Source organism: Podarcis filfolensis (genome assembly GCF_964270895.1).
Source record: "Podarcis filfolensis genome assembly, chromosome: 10".
NCBI classification, from domain to species: Eukaryota; Metazoa; Chordata; class Lepidosauria; order Squamata; family Lacertidae; genus Podarcis; species Podarcis filfolensis.
Genome location: NC_139612.1, coordinates 35,934,336 through 35,949,917, shown reverse-complemented (window position 1 = coordinate 35,949,917; position 15,582 = coordinate 35,934,336). Strand labels below are relative to the sequence as shown.

The following is a 15,582-nucleotide window of genomic DNA, read 5'->3' as shown; positions in this document are numbered from 1 at the left end:
TTTCCAAATATTTTTAGTACATAGAATATGACTACAATGTATAAACTTGCATTTTATGTCTATTGAAGAAAAAAATGTATTGTTCAAAATTACTTGGGTAGTTTTAATTCCTTCTGGACTTAGAAATTTAAGTACGGTAACAGACCGTATATATATTATATGCATTATATCCCTTAATTAAATATTATGAATCAGGTTGTTTCTCTTATGATAGTGGATTAATAACTTTGTATCATCTTTTCATCAGTTGTCATGTAATACATAAAAATAAATGAAAGAAAAGAAGTGTTTGACAGTGGAAAGTTGGACTGTCTCCTGGAGGTTATGGTCTCTATGTCAATGGAGATATTGAGGTGCAGGCTAGGCAGTTGTCCCTCGGAGATACTGTAGCTGCAAAGAGTAGGTGGTGCTGTGGTCTAAGCCACTGAACTTCTTGGGCTTGGTGATTGGAAGGTCGGTGGTTCGAATCCCTGCAACGGGGTGAGCTCCCATTGCTCTGTCCCAGATTCTGCCAACCTAGCAGTTCGAAAGCACACCAGTGCAAGTAGATGAATAGGTACTGCTGTGGCAGGAAGGTAAATGACATTTCTTGCACTCTGGCTTCCATCACAGTGTTACATTGTGCCAGAAGCGGTTTAGTCATGCTGGCCACATAATCTGGAAAGCTGTCTGTGGACAAACACTGGCTCCCTTGGCATGAAGCAAGATCAGCTCCGCACCTCATAGTCCCCTTTGACTGGACTTAACTGTCCAGGGGTCCTTTAACTTTTTTTTTCCTTTTTACTGTAGCTGCATCCTGCATAGCGGATCTTATATTCGGGGGGGGGGGTCCAATCCAATCCTAAAGCTCTATGATACTAAGTCTCTAATCCTGTATAGCAACTTTGCAATTTAAATTTACATTCAATATAAATGTTTTAAGATTGTTGAGCCCAAGCAACTTGCCAGCTGCTTTTCAGTGTAGATAAAGAACCAGTGAGCAAATGGGTTAACTTGTATTCATAAAGAAATATTTTAAGGACCAGCCTTAAAGACTAATTATTCATTTCCTTCTTTTTCTGAACCTCTTCTATGCTTTGTAAAATAGGCTCCTAACAGTTTTGAACTTTGTGACATCATCAGAAAGAAGTTTGGAATTATTCCAAGTAAGATTTCTCCCCCCCCCCAAGCTATTCCCCCTCCCCCCCAAAAAAAGTCTAGAAAAGTTTCCATGGGAAATGCATTACGGTTTTGTTGTAATGCATTTCTAAATGCAGAAGCACAATGAAAGTGCAAAATAACAATTTCAAACATATTTTCATCTATTTGGGGGATTATCCATTGTGAAATAAATGAGCCCGGCAGTATTTGAGGAACCGGCCTTTGAATAAGTAAAAATGGGCTATTCCATCTCTCTTATCTGTAACAACTGTGGTTACCGGCTATAAAGATAAAAGCTGCTTTTATATACAAGAAACAGATGGAGAGGCTGATGCTTCTATAGGAAGAGGTGAAGGTTTCCTTTCTTTCAGCTGTGTGAGAAAAGATGGGCGATAGTTGTGCAGTGTTGGTGTTTCTTGAACATTCAGCATATATTATGCAATGTTTGTATGCATGTGGCTTGTTGCGTAAGATCCCCCAAAGTAATCTAGTCACACTAAGTTGTTTTCCATGGCTTCAGTGGAATTATATGCCTGCTGGCTCTGCTTACAGATCCATAATGCTAGATACTTTTGTAGTGGTGGGACAGGAATGGGGAGGGGAATAGACACAAAGAAGTGTAAACAGAATTATCCAGTATGCCAAAATAGCATCAACTGAGGCTGCCTATTGTCCAGGGGAAAATGCAGAATCCAGAGCCAATTTAGGGATGAGACAAGTACACCCACTTTTTTTTGAAGGTGGCAAATTTGGGGTATTTCACTGATCTTTTGTGGGTGTGGGCTGGATGCTGTCTGGAGCCAGCAGTGTTTCCCTTCCTGTCTCCTTATAAAATGTGCGGTTGCCAGCACAGCAAGCAGCAATGGCAGCAAACACATAAACACATTGTCCTTGCCTCTGGGAATGCCACTAAAATACAAAGTAGTATCGCTCCAAGCAGCACTGGATTTAAGATGGTGTGGGTGGCTCTCTCTCACAGGGTGCCAAGCCGAGGGGGCACAAAAGAACAACACCTATATTTATACAGGTACCTGTTGAGATTATCTATGAGAAAAGCAACTTTACCAAAAGGAATTATTGTGAAAATATGAAATATTTGGGTGGAGGGTGTCAAATGTTATCCTCCCTCAGGGCACCATGTTATTAAAGCCCACCGCTACCCCAAGGGGTTGAGGGTATGAGAGGAGTCAGTATGGTGTGGTGGTTAGAGTGTCAGACTAGAACTGGGGAGACCCAAGTTCAAATTGCTGCTTAGCTATGGAACTCACATTTGGCCAGTCACTATCTCTCAGTTTAACCAAGCTGACAGGATTAAGGCAATATGGATATGAGGGCAATTTATTACTATTATTATTATTATTATTATTATTATTATTATTATTATTATACGCCATCCATCTGGCTGGGTTTCCCTAGCTGAGTGGCTACATGAGTAAGGCAGACTATTAATAGTACAGTCATACCTCGGGTTGAATGTGCTTCGGGATGAGCGCGTTCGAGTTGCACTCCGCGGCAACCCAGAAGTAATGGAGCGCGTTACTTCTGGGTTTCGCCTCTTGCGCATGCGCAGATGCTCAAAAGGATGTCATGCGCATGTGTAGAAGCGGCAACAAGTGACACGCACGTGCGCAGACATGCCATCGCTGGTTACGTTTGCTTCTAGATGCGAACGGGGCTCTGGAATGGATCCCGTTCGCATCTAGAGGCACCACTGTAATACTAAATATACTACTACTAATAATAATGGCATTGATGACATCTGTCCCGCATCTCCCTTGGAAGGACTGAGTGTCATGATGCAGCACCACTGAGAGGCAAGTCTGGTTCTGTCATTAGGTGTGCTTGTGGGTGTGGGGACTGGTGGTGAAGTGTTGTGTGTACTATGCAGTCTGCCCTGTGCCTCTCTAATGTAGCCTGCTCTCATCAAGTGGGGTGGGGGGACACACTTCTGTTGCCAGTATTGAACTAAGATTAAATGGTCAATCTAGTCAGTTTCTGTACATGGAATTAGGGAGGTAACATCTTGTCATTTGCCTCAGGAACCACAATGTCTTGTGCCAGTCCTGATGAGTGGGGTTCAGTTTGGTTGAGCCACAACTGCAGCATGTAGTGGTGGCAAAAACAAACCTCACAAGCACCACAACCGCAAGCCATACTGAAACCAAAAATTCACACTCCCCGAGTGGTTTTGTGGACAGGAAAATGCAAACATGATTGGTGTATTGATGATCCATCCTCTCTGTTGTTGTTGTTTAGTCGTTTAGTTGTGTCCAACTCTTCGTGACCCCATGGACCAGAGCATGCCAGGCACTCCTGTCTTCCACTGTCTCCCGCAGTTTGGTCAGACTCATGTTTGTAGCTTCAAAAACACTGTCCAACCATCTCACCCTCTGTCATCCCCTTCTCCTTGTGCCCTCAATCTTTCCCAACATCAGGGTCTTTATAATGGCCACACAGTCACTTACAGTTCTATGTGTCTATGAATCTTTTACTGGCAGAGTTCAAAACGACAGAACCTTTTACAAGGAATGGATACCTGCAGTCTAAAATGTTGTAAGGCTTCAGGAGGAAAAGAAAAATCTGTCAAAGCTAACAGCCTGGATTTGCTTTTAATGCAAGGGGTCATTTCTATGCTTTATTTGGATTCTATAATTTTCTGTTGAGCATGTTTTTGGAGAAACTTGATGAACTGAGAGTGGGGAAAACACCTTATTCTTGTTGACTCCTTACAGTGGACACATACAATGCATGTGCAAGGAAGGCCAAACCTTTGTGCTTTATCTTCGGGTCTTTTTCTTTCTTTCTGTTTAACCATTTCAGAAGCTGATGTAGCTAATGCCACAACTTGCCTCTCTCAACTCAAGGCAGGTGTGTAGTGGGGCAGCTTTGCACACAGCACAGAGCAATGGAGACCTGTGAGGGTCTTGGGCTGCCTGGTCAAGCTGGATATCCTACCTCCCAGGTTATTTTGCAAAAGTTCATTGAGCTGAGCAAGGATTCCCTCTCTTTCTGGTTCAGTTCCTTCTTCCTCCTCTTCCTTGGCTTTCTCTGCATACCATATATCTAAAGCACGCTTTTTTCGCTGCAATGGTCATGGAAAATCCCAGGAACTGTAACCTGTTGAGGATGCTGTAATTTGTATCTCTGTGATGTCAGCCCCCTTCACAAGCTATATTTCCTGGGTTTCTTTGGGGGAACCCATAAAAGTTAATGTGGTATAAGAGTACAGCGGTACCTTGGGTTAAGAACTTAATTCGTTCTGGAGGTCCGTTCTTAACCTGAAACCGTTCTTAACCTGAAGTTCCACTTTAGCTAATGGGGCCTCCCACTGCCACCACGCCACCACCACACGTTCTCTGTTCTAATCCTGGGGCAAAGTTCTTAACCTGAGGTACTACTTCCAGGTTAGCAGAGTCTGTAACCCGAAGTGTTTGTAACCTGAGGAACCACTGTTCTTTAAATGCATTGTGTAGATGTGACCTTACATGTGCATTGTCTTCTTTTCACTTCCTACCTGGTTACTTCTGCTCCATCATCTCACATCTACTTGTGGTCATTGTACCAGGAATTTTGATTGTTTTAATGATTGTGTGATTATAGTTAGTTTTATGTGTGAAGCCCTAAAAATGTCTTTTTTTTTTTTGCACGGTATGATTTATTTGGAAAGACTATCTAAGGCCTTGTAATGAATAATGCATTCCTTTAACCTGGAGGTGTTTCAGTCACAGTCCTCTGACATAATGGAACTTTTAAAATAGATTATTTATATTATAAAATAGCTTCCATAGCAAAGCAGATTCCAGGCTCAGTATGAAACAAGAGCCTCTTAAGTACCTCTTGATATAATTACAAGGTGTCTGCTTGATTTAGACCTATTAAACGTTATTGCACTCATGCTTGGGCTCTTCATGACCCAAAGCATACGAAAATGTAGTATGTGTGTCCATATGTAAATGAACAGAGTTTCTTGTGATAGGAGTAAATAAGCTCTCAAATGGCTTTTGGTTTACTCAGGGAAGAAGGCACATTTTAAGTTCACAGCAATCCTGTGAGCTTGGTTAGGCTGATGGAGCATGGCTGGCCCAAGATCCCACAGTGATGAGGAGTGGGGATTTGAATGCTGGCCTCCCCAGTGTAGGGCTTTAACTCTTACACAATGCTGGCTCTCAAAAGTGACTGTATTGTTGTCCCAAATGCATCTCTCTCATATAGTCCCACATAAATAATCATAATAATTATACAAACATAAATACTGGAAATCCTGCTCCACCTCAGGCTGATTCAGGTGTGTAAAGAGACATGAGAAGTCCCACTGTCTATGGGGAACACGGGGACTTCTATCCTCTATGTGGCTTTGCTTGCTCTGTTCTGGACTGCTGCCTCTGCGTTAGATGCAAAAATGTCTCATTTAAATACTCTTGCAGAAACCACAGAGTCTAGGCACCAGTTTCAATTTCTTGTTATGTGGAAGTACTTTGTAATCATTTAGCAGTAAATTTCATGCTCACCCTTTGAGACATGCAATGTCTCACTTCAGACTTCTGTAGTATATAAGGCAGGAATAGCCAAGCTGGTGCCCTGCAAGTGTGGTGGACCTTTCCATGGCCAATGCCTGGGGCTGATGGGAGCAACAGTCCACAGCAACTAGAGGAGCACCATGTTGGCTACCCCTGACTTAATATATCTTACAATACATATGCACTTCAGCTTTCTGGGTGAGCTAGGAGGACCTTTGCCATTTTAGGGTGCAGTTTTTGGCCGGTTTTTGAAGGAAGATGTACAAATGCCCCTTTGCAGAGGTCTCTGCTCATCAGAGTCTCTTGCACAACACGTGTACTAAGTTTTAGTCTTCTAAATCATGTGGCCATAAATACGCTAAAGATTATGTTAACTCCCAGAGAATGAAATCTCTCCCTCTTTAATAAAAAAGGAAGGAAAAGAAGTCCTGGCATTTTTATACTTTTGTGAGCCTCCTAGTATAAATTTTTAACGCTTGTACCCTGTAATATGTTTCAAAGAAAAGCACCGCAGTGTGGCATTTTAACAACACTGCATAGCAACTTGCCATAGCCTTCTTAAGCAGGCAGCAATATCAGGCATTGTTTCTTCCCACTCATTTCTTCCTTTCCTTTTATCTCCCCTGGCTGAAGTCACAAAGGGGGCTTCCAGCATCACCGATGCAAGGAGGGCACGATTGCACAGCCAGGAAGATAATAATAGAACGATCATGACAATTCCAATTTGGTATACAGCTTGGGACAGATGGGAGAGTGGGCACTCGGTAGCAGCTGTATGGGGGTGTATATGAAGCAGCCACATTTGGGCTTGGCTTTTTATTTGTACATGTTGCTTCTCCCCAAGGAAAATTAACCCTTCCTTCTTAATGTGCTCGAAATCGCCAACTGTGGAAAATAGCTACTTGACGCTGGGCACAGGGTTGTGGTTAGATCTCTGCAGTTGTTCAGAATACAGTGTTCAGAATACAGTGAATAAACTTTTTTTACAGTCACAGACCATCATAAGAGAAACGTATGAATAAAGTAGCAGTTGGGATTTAAACAGGTAATTGCTAAAGCAAATAAGAACAAAGAAACAAGCATAGGATAAAACATGTGAATAGGGTATGAGATTAAACACAGATGAATAAGAACTGATAATTAAAACAGATAAGAACTAGAGAACATGAAATTGAAACAACTATAAGGGGTGAAGCTTGGGGGAATAACGGTCTTGCTTTATGGACCTTCTGTTTAGGACTGGTTTGTAGTACAAACCATCCTTTGGCGAATATCCATCGTGGCAGTGCAAAATCTAGCAACTGAGGGTGTAACATCTGGGTTTTCATCCTGTAGTAGTAGGGAGATGTTGAGTTGTTCTGCACGTCCTGGGAATTTGTGCAGGATAGGCAGGATAAACCTGGCTCGTATATCTACATAGCACTGGCAATGGGAAAAGGCATGTTCCGTTGTTTCCTGGGCATTTCCTCTCCTTGTATGGTGTCTTCCTATAACGGCCTTCCTGAATGCTATGGGGAGGGCCTGACAACGGGCCAGCGTGAAAGCCCTTCACTGTTTTGAGATTTCAAGGTTGGTTATACAGTGGACGCTCAGGTTGTGAACATGATCCATGCAGGAGACACGTTCGCAACCCGCAGCATTTTCAACCTGCAGCACTGCGTCTGTGCATGCATGGGTCGCGATTCAGCACTTCTGTGCATGTGTGAGCACCAAAACCTGGAAGTAACCCATTGCGGTACTTCTGGGTTTGGCGCAGTGCGCAACCCGAAAACGCGCAACTTGAAGCGTCTGTAACCCGAGGTATGACTGTATATGACATTTGGGAGGTGAGGTATCTTCTAGTTTCACTGATTAGAAATTTGGGGGACCTGGCCGTGAGGGGGAACTTCAGACCTGGGGGCCAAATCCAGCCCTGTGCAGCCTTTGGGATGCTCTCTGGATTACTACCATCCCCTCTTTGACTGCTTTTGCTGAGCTGGAATGCTTCCTTGAATTGTGATCTTGCCTTTTGCTTGCTTGGAAAGAAGGATGGAGAGGGGTGTGGGGTTGGTAGAAACCTCTGACCTTTGCACGGCTAGAATGTAGCCTGTTGGAGGAGTCATGCCATTGTTCTGCGCACTATTGGCCCATCCCACCACTGGCATGTGGCCCCCAGAATGTTTCCCAGAAGGAAATGTGGCCTTTGGGCTGAATGAGTTTCCCCACAGTAAATAGTCATACAAAACACAGCTGCTATAGTAATACTCTGAGTTGCTTCATGAATTTGAGAGGGAGAAACCCAGGTCCCCTCTCCACCCCACCCCCCACATATAATATATACAACATGTACAACATGGGTGTAGCATTATAGAAAAGAACACCACGTGTAAGTGGTACTTATCTGGACTTCTCTAACCCTGATGCAGATTTTGTGAATAATATACAGTACTTAAGGGCCTGTTGTGGCTGATGCTGCATAAAATCTTGATTAATCCAGCTAATTATTTAAAAGATGTTTCAGCATGTGCATAAACATCCCTATGGAATCTAGTGTCATGCTTTTTATATTATTATTATGCTCTGTAAAATATGTTTTTAATGTTGTACACTGCCCTGGGATCTTTTGATAAAGGGCATTGCGTGTCGAGGTCCCCAAGCCACCCCCCAAATAACTCACAACACACACTTAATTTTTGTTTAAGGTTTTTGGCATAATTTTGGCCACAACTTTATTTAAATACAAAACCGTGAGTGGTTGTTTAGGCATTGGTTAAGACTATCTGTCCCCCCGCCTGGGGACAGAACTGACTTCCGGGCACCACCGAAAGACAGTGCGGGAAAACAAGTCGGGGAGAAATGGAGCTGAGTCACAGACCCTCAATTCTCATCCGCATGCTCCCCGAAGGCTTGCCGGCCCTAGCCCCATTCCAGGGATTGGACGAAAAGATGGCAAGCCCCAGGATTCCTTTAATGGAATTCCCTTTCCGCAGCAACCATGGAGGGGCAGGCCCAGCCTATCCTAACCCCTCCTCCACCAATTTATAACCAATGCCTAACCGCAACCTTACAAGTTGTGACGATTTGCTACGCAGTAGGCAAAAACCAAATGGCCCAGCCAATCAGCCAGATGGACAAAATTCCTACCAGGCCCCTGCCCCATCGGCAGACGACCCCATGACAGGCATAGCAAAGTCAATGCAACAACCCCTTACTCAAGGGCGGGTGGGCGGGTGATCCGTTGCACGCAGCAACGAGAAAGCTCCAGGCTGCGTGCAGAGAATTTAAACATTTTACCCCTCCCACCAAAATTGCAACATAACTTTTACCCCAACAACCCAGTGAACCAATCACTGCCCCAGGCCATCTTTAGAGACCCTGCCTGGTAACATAGGGGTGGCTCAGCAGACCCCACCGCAACACGTGCTCTCCATGAAGGAGAACATGCTATATAGAAATCCTATTAGTAGTAGTAGTATTGTTATTACTATTATTTATTAATTGCAGTGGAGAGTGTACTTAGGGGCTCAGATTCAAATGTCTGCTCAGCCATTAATCTTGCCAGACATCACCATCTCTTTGCCTACCTTATTTTGCAGGACTATTGTGAAGCATATTAAGGTTATATTGTAATCTATCACTGGTAGTTTGGGATAGGATAGGAAAGCAAATCTTGGCGTATTCACTATTCAACACTTTATTAGATTGAGCCATAAGAAAAGAAGAGAGTGAAAAGGGAAGGAAAAAGCAGAAAACTGGAAAATAGATTGCTGTAGAGAGCTCAAAACCTCTTGCCCTGGTACCAAAGTGGTTGAGTTGCCCTTGCAGCTTGTATTTTGAAAGAACTTCATTGAATCAATATTTCTCATTGGCACTCTTCCTGGAGTGCTCACCTTTCACTCATGTTATTGCATTGTTGTTTAAAATATAATATAACTGTCAGGGACTCAGGAGCAGGAGCACTGGGGAGAGAGGAAATGGAGAGCGAAGGGGAAGAATCCGAGGGCAGCATAGGGGAGTATGACAGTGGCCCGAGAGATTCCATGAGCTTCTCCAGCGAATCAGAAGATTCCCAGAAGGGGGCGCCGATGGTCAGGGCAAGGGGGGCCCCAGGGGGGATGCACCAGAAACAAGGAGCCAGAGGGGAACCCCAAAGCAGCAGTGGGGGATCGGGACCAGTTTCCCCACCAGAGCGTAGTGGGGGGGAAGAGTCACATGTGTCAGGGCCAGCGTCTCCTCCAGCGGAGAGAGAGAGTGAGTCAGGGCTGACCACGCCTCCAACGGAGGGGAGGTCAGTTGCAGCTAGCCCCCCCAGAGGGGGAAGCAGTGACAGCAGCAGCAGTGAAACGGTCAGGAGAAAAGTTACCGGCTGGGCGCGCGCGCCAAGTTCAAATGTACAGGCGCGGGGAACAGCAGGAGACCCGGATGGGGAACCAGCTCCTAAAGCCCGCCGGAGGGAGGGGGAAGGCTCAGGGGACTCAGCGTCAGAAGAGTCTAGAAAGGGCGAGACCCCAACGGCCAGGCGGAACCAGAGGCGGAAGGAACAGAGGAAGAGGTGGAGTAAGGCTAGAGTCTTAAATTGGTGTCTGGGGGGAGGAGACTCAGACGGAGCATCAGCGGTCTGACAGTTGAGACGTAGAGCTGCGCGCTGCGGCTCTGGAAGTGAAACTGAACTTCAATAAAGACTTTTGTACTTAACAACGAAGCAGCGTTGGTCCTTTGTGAGCTGGGACCTTGGGCAGCTCTGACAATAACCTTTACATAAACTCTGAGCTGTATATAATGTGACTATCCAAGGCATTGCTGTGGCAAGAGGTTTTGCTGTGGTCAGAGACGTATGTCAGAGAAGATGAGGCCCGGCATAAACAAAGGGCAAGGACTTAATTTGAGATTGTGCTTTAAATGCCTCACTCACTAATTGCATGCCATAAGGTAAAGGTAAAGGTACCCCTGCCCGTACGGGCCAGTCTTGACAGACTCTAGGGTTGTGCGCTCATCTCACTCTATAGGCCGGGAGCCAGCGCTGTCCGCAGACACTTCCGGGTCACGTGGCCAGCGTGACAAGCTGCATCTGGCGAGCCAGCGCAGCACACGGAACGCCGTTTACCTTCCCGCTGGTAAGCGGTCCCTATTTATCTACGTGCACCCGGGGGTGCTTTCGAACTGCTAGGTTGGCAGGCACTGGGACCGAACGACGGGAGCGCACCCCGCCACGGGGATTCGAACCGCCGACCATGCGATCGGCAAGTCCTAGGCGTTGAGGTTTTACCCGCAGTGCCACCCACGTGCCATAGCAGCCACTAAATGCATTCCTATACAGAACTCTATCATAGCTCAGGCCATAGGGCATGAGACTCATGATCTCAAGGTTGTGGGTTCGAGCCCCACGTTGGGCAAAAAGAAAAAGAAAATTATTACATTGCAGGGGGTTGAACTAGATGATCCTAGCGGTCCTTTCCCACTCTACAATTCTGTGATTCTATTAAAAGGGTTGTCTTAACCACAATGATTAAAACCTGAACAGCCCATAGTCTTATGATTTTAAAGGATTCTACAATTTAAAAAAACAAAAAAGTTATGAGAAAATTATTTGCGTTAGTTCTGTTCTTAGGGGGAAAGGAAACTGGTGATGAACATGTTGATGATGATTAAAAAAATATTTTGGGGGACTTTAGATATTCACCTGGGAAATAAAACATCCAATAAGTGGCTTCCATTGACTGGTCATACTCAACTTCCAGTGTACTGCTGCTTCTGGTCCTCTAGGAGTGCAGTATGCAGCCTAACATGGCACAGGGAGCAGAATGTGAAGGCCATACCGCTCCATGAGTGGACTAGGCAGGAGGAAGAGGCAAAGGTCTAGCAAGCTGGGCCACACTGTATCAAAAGGAAAGGGGAATCCCACAACTGTCGCATTTATGGCAGTTTTCTATTTACCCACATTCTGGAACAAATGTCCCCATGGAAGTGCCCGATTCCCCAGTTCTACAAAAACTCACGGGTATGAATCTGGCAGCTGGCCAGTCAAGGACAGGAGCTTACTGGAGAGCTTCAAGGGAGCTGTTGTTGCCTCATCCCTGGCTCAGGCTATGCAAGAGCCACTGACTGGCCTATTTTGCGATAGGGTTACACTCTTCCAAACAGAAACAGATTGGAGATCCTCCTGCATCCAGCTTTGCTGCTTAAGACTGCATTTTTTAATCAGTGGGAAATTCCCACCAATGAATCATTCCTGAGTAGATATGCATAGGATTGTCCTATAAGCCTTAGATGGTGGCTGCAGCCAGAAGTGCCCTTTCCAGCTTCACTTGGGCTTGGTTTTCACAAACAAGAATTAGAGATTGGAGCCAGATTTTAGGTGGGGACTCACATGATTGAATTCTCTTCCATATGCTCCCCACCCCCATAAATATAGAAAATTAGATACAGTGGTACCTCAGGTTAAGGACTTAATTCATTCCAGAGGTCCGTTCTTAACCTGAAACTGTTCTTAACCTGAAGCACCACTTTAGTTAATGGGGCCTCCTGCTGCTGCCGTGCCACTGGAGCACAATTTCTGTTCTTATCCTGAAGCAAAGTTCTTAACCTGAAGCACTATTTCTGGGTTAGCAGAGTCTGTAACCTGAAGCGTATGTAACCCGAGGTACCACTGTATTGCATAGGGGCATAGGAAGCTGTCTGATATTGAGTCCAACAGGCCCATCGAACTCAGAGCTGTTTACACTATCTGGTAATGACCCTCCAGGTTTTCAGAAATAAGTCTTTTTCACCTTTACCTGGTGATTCTGTGGCTTGAACTTGGGACATTTCCCATACAAAGCATGTGCTCTAACTTCTAGCCTAGCCTCCTACCTGATATGCTAGTTTTCTGTGTAGGAATGCTTTTCCCTAGGGAGAATATTGTGTCATGCAAGTTCTCTCCTGCAGTGATGCAGTCCAGAGACAGGGTTCCCCCCCCCCCCATTTCACTTACAAATCTAAATCTTTATAAGTGATGACTAATAAGTAGCAACGATACAGAAAATGTGAAAGTTGTGCAGAACGTTGCTAAGCTAGCAGTGAAAGTTAGAAAAGGTGGCTATGCTAGAATTTGATGACTAAGGATATTTTGTAATACTATGCTGCTTCATTTTATGGAGTTATGTCCTGCTTTGCTTGTTATATGGAAAATATATATGGGACAACTCACAGGTTAGCAAATTGATATATTTGTTTATTCTTTCAGTTTGAGAAAAAAGGAAATAGGAAGATTTCCCAATTGGAAATTCCCATGCGATTATTTATTTGTGCATTAGTAAAAAAGTATTAAATTACATTCATTAGTCGTTTGGCCTTTGACAATCTAATTGATTTTAAATATATAAATCACTTCAAAAAATAAAGAGTGACTGGATGAATTGTTGTTAAATATTACACCCTCAATCTGTTTCCTTTTATTATAGCCACAGTGGGTTTAAGCAGCTTGTCAGTAGTTCTGTACAATTAGAAATAGTGTTAACAGTCTGGAGTTCTGCTACTAAAATTTGCTCTAAAAATGGTCTTGCAAACTCTTGTGGCAATTTATTGACAGGGCAATGTTAACTGAGTACATGGGCAGACAATGCATAGAGAGAGATCATTTAACAATGTAAATACTCAAAGCACATTTAGGAATGGAAAAGGCCTGAAGTTTGATAAATATGAGTTATTAGTTTCTTTTAACTGTGTGATTTATTCATTTATTCACTGCAGATTGTTGCAGAAAAAATTTAAAAAATCAGTGCACAATTTTAATTTCCTTTGCATAAATACATATATTTCACACTGAAGAAAAGCCAAAGTCAGAACAAGGTTCAGACTTCGGCTAACAGTAAATCAAAGACAGTAGATCTTCTGCTTGGAATTGGAAATGTAACTTACTGAGTCTTTTGTGCCAGTTTGTTCCCAGCATCCATTTTAAGCAGAACAACTACTCATTGGCAAGACTTTAGCAAATGTGTTTTTGTTGTTTTTTAAAAAGAAAACAATTGGCAGTTTGAGAGTGCCGATAAGCACTGGAGTTGATGTGGAAGATATTATGTACTTAGGTTTTCAAAAAAGCTTTTGATCAAGTCCCTCACCAAAGACTGCTGAGTAAGCTTGGCAGTTATGGAAAAAGAGGAGAGATGAATCATCAACAGGTTAAGGGACAGGAAATAGAGGGCAGGTATAAATAGCGAGCTCTCCAAATGGAAGTATGTAAGAAGGATCTCTCTTATCTGAGTCAATGGGCTTGTCATGGGCCAGGAGTTGGCTTCACCTGCTGAGCAGCAGCCTGAAGGAGCAGAAGGCAAGGCGACTCCACCTGGTGCTGATCAGCCTTCTTGCTCCTGATGAGAAGCAGCTGGCTCCAGCTTTCTTAAGCAGGGTTTCCAGCCTCAATCAGTTGCTGGAAACAATATTTGTCATCGTTCCTGAGCAGACCTTGCTGCTTCTTGCGACCTTGGACCCTCGGCTTTCTTTACCCTCAGATCGTCTGACTACGTGAACTGAGGTAGTCTTGACCTTAGGACTGGACTGGACCTTGTATATGGACTCTGCCTCCAGGCAAGTACCCCTCTGAGACTTAGTGGTCGGCTGGCTTCTCCTTCCACAGAGCTCTGCTGTGTCTGGCAGCACAGGACTAGGAAAGGGCTGCTGGAAAGGAATCTCTTTCTTTCTCAAAATAAATGGCTACCATCCAAAAGTGGATGCCATTTCCTGATAATTGCAAGTGGGGAGGGTGTTGTTGCATTCAGGTTCTGCATATGGGTTTCCCTTAAGCATCTGCTTGGCCAGTGTGGGAATTAGATTAAATAGGCCCTTGGTCTGATCCAGCAGAGCTCTTCTTCTGTTCTTACATCTATGTTCTTATGACAGCACAATCCAATGCCTATTTACTCAGATGTAAGATGTAGGGACGCAGGTGGCGCTGTGGGTTAAACCACTGAGCCTAGGACTTGCTGATCAGAAGGTCGGCAGTTCAAATCCCCGCGACGGGGTGAGCTCCCGTTGCTCAGTCCCTGCTCCTGCCAATCTAGCAGTTCGAAAGCACGTCAAAGTGCAAGTAGATAAATAGGCAGTGCTCCGGCGGGAAAGTAAATGGCATTTCCGTGCGCTGCTCTGGTTCGCCAGAAGCGGCTTAGTCATGCTGGCCACATGACCCAGAAGCTGTACACCACCTCCCTCGGCCAGTAAAGCAAGATGAGCACTGCAACCCCAGAGTCGTCCGCAACTGGACCTAACGGTCGGAGTCCCTTTACCTTTACCTTTTAAGTTCCACAGTCTTCAGTAGGGCTGACTCCCTATGAACTTACAGTGGATTCAAGTTACAAGAATGGAGATTCCGGCTAAACATCAGGAAGAACTTTGACAGTAAGAGCTGTTTCAACAGTAGAATGGACTCCCATGAGAGGTTGTGGACTTTCCTTCCTTGGAGGTTTATAAGCAGAGGTTGGATGGCCATCTGTCATGGATGCTTTAGTTTAGATTCCTGCATTGCACGGGGTTGGACTCTCCAACTCTTTTCTGTGATTCTATGCTTATAGAGTTTAACCCTAAAGTGATTTTCAATTCTCAGTTAATAGATTGTTTTTTAGAGCATGCCACCTTTTTTTGACCCCTCCTTTCTAGTCAGCAGGACCAATCATTGAGCCATGGGGCTCTACCTTGTTGACCGTTGTGACTTTTTCTTAATCTATTTCAGGAAATTGAAAGGTTTCAGGGCATAAGGTGTCTTTTTATGGTACAATATAACCCCCACCCCCTTCCTGTGCTGCGCTGCAACACCTTTTGAAGTTTCCTCCGAGTTTCTGAAAAGATGCTTATGCTGTGTGAAGGAACTGCTGTTGCAAAAAAGATAAAAGCCCCCGTAACACAGAGAGAGCTGGTTGTGTGCTTCTCCCGATCAAAACCCAACACCTTTGATAAAGCCCCTTGAACACTCTAATTT

At 44.4% G+C, this 15,582-nt stretch overlaps 1 protein-coding gene across 8 annotated transcripts in view; it reads left to right on the top strand.

The window, feature by feature from the left end:
* Positions 1 to 15,582, top strand: part of PPFIA2 (PTPRF interacting protein alpha 2) — a 273,126-nt gene that overhangs the window by 113,188 nt on the left and 144,356 nt on the right. The gene's annotated exons all lie outside the window — the stretch shown is intronic.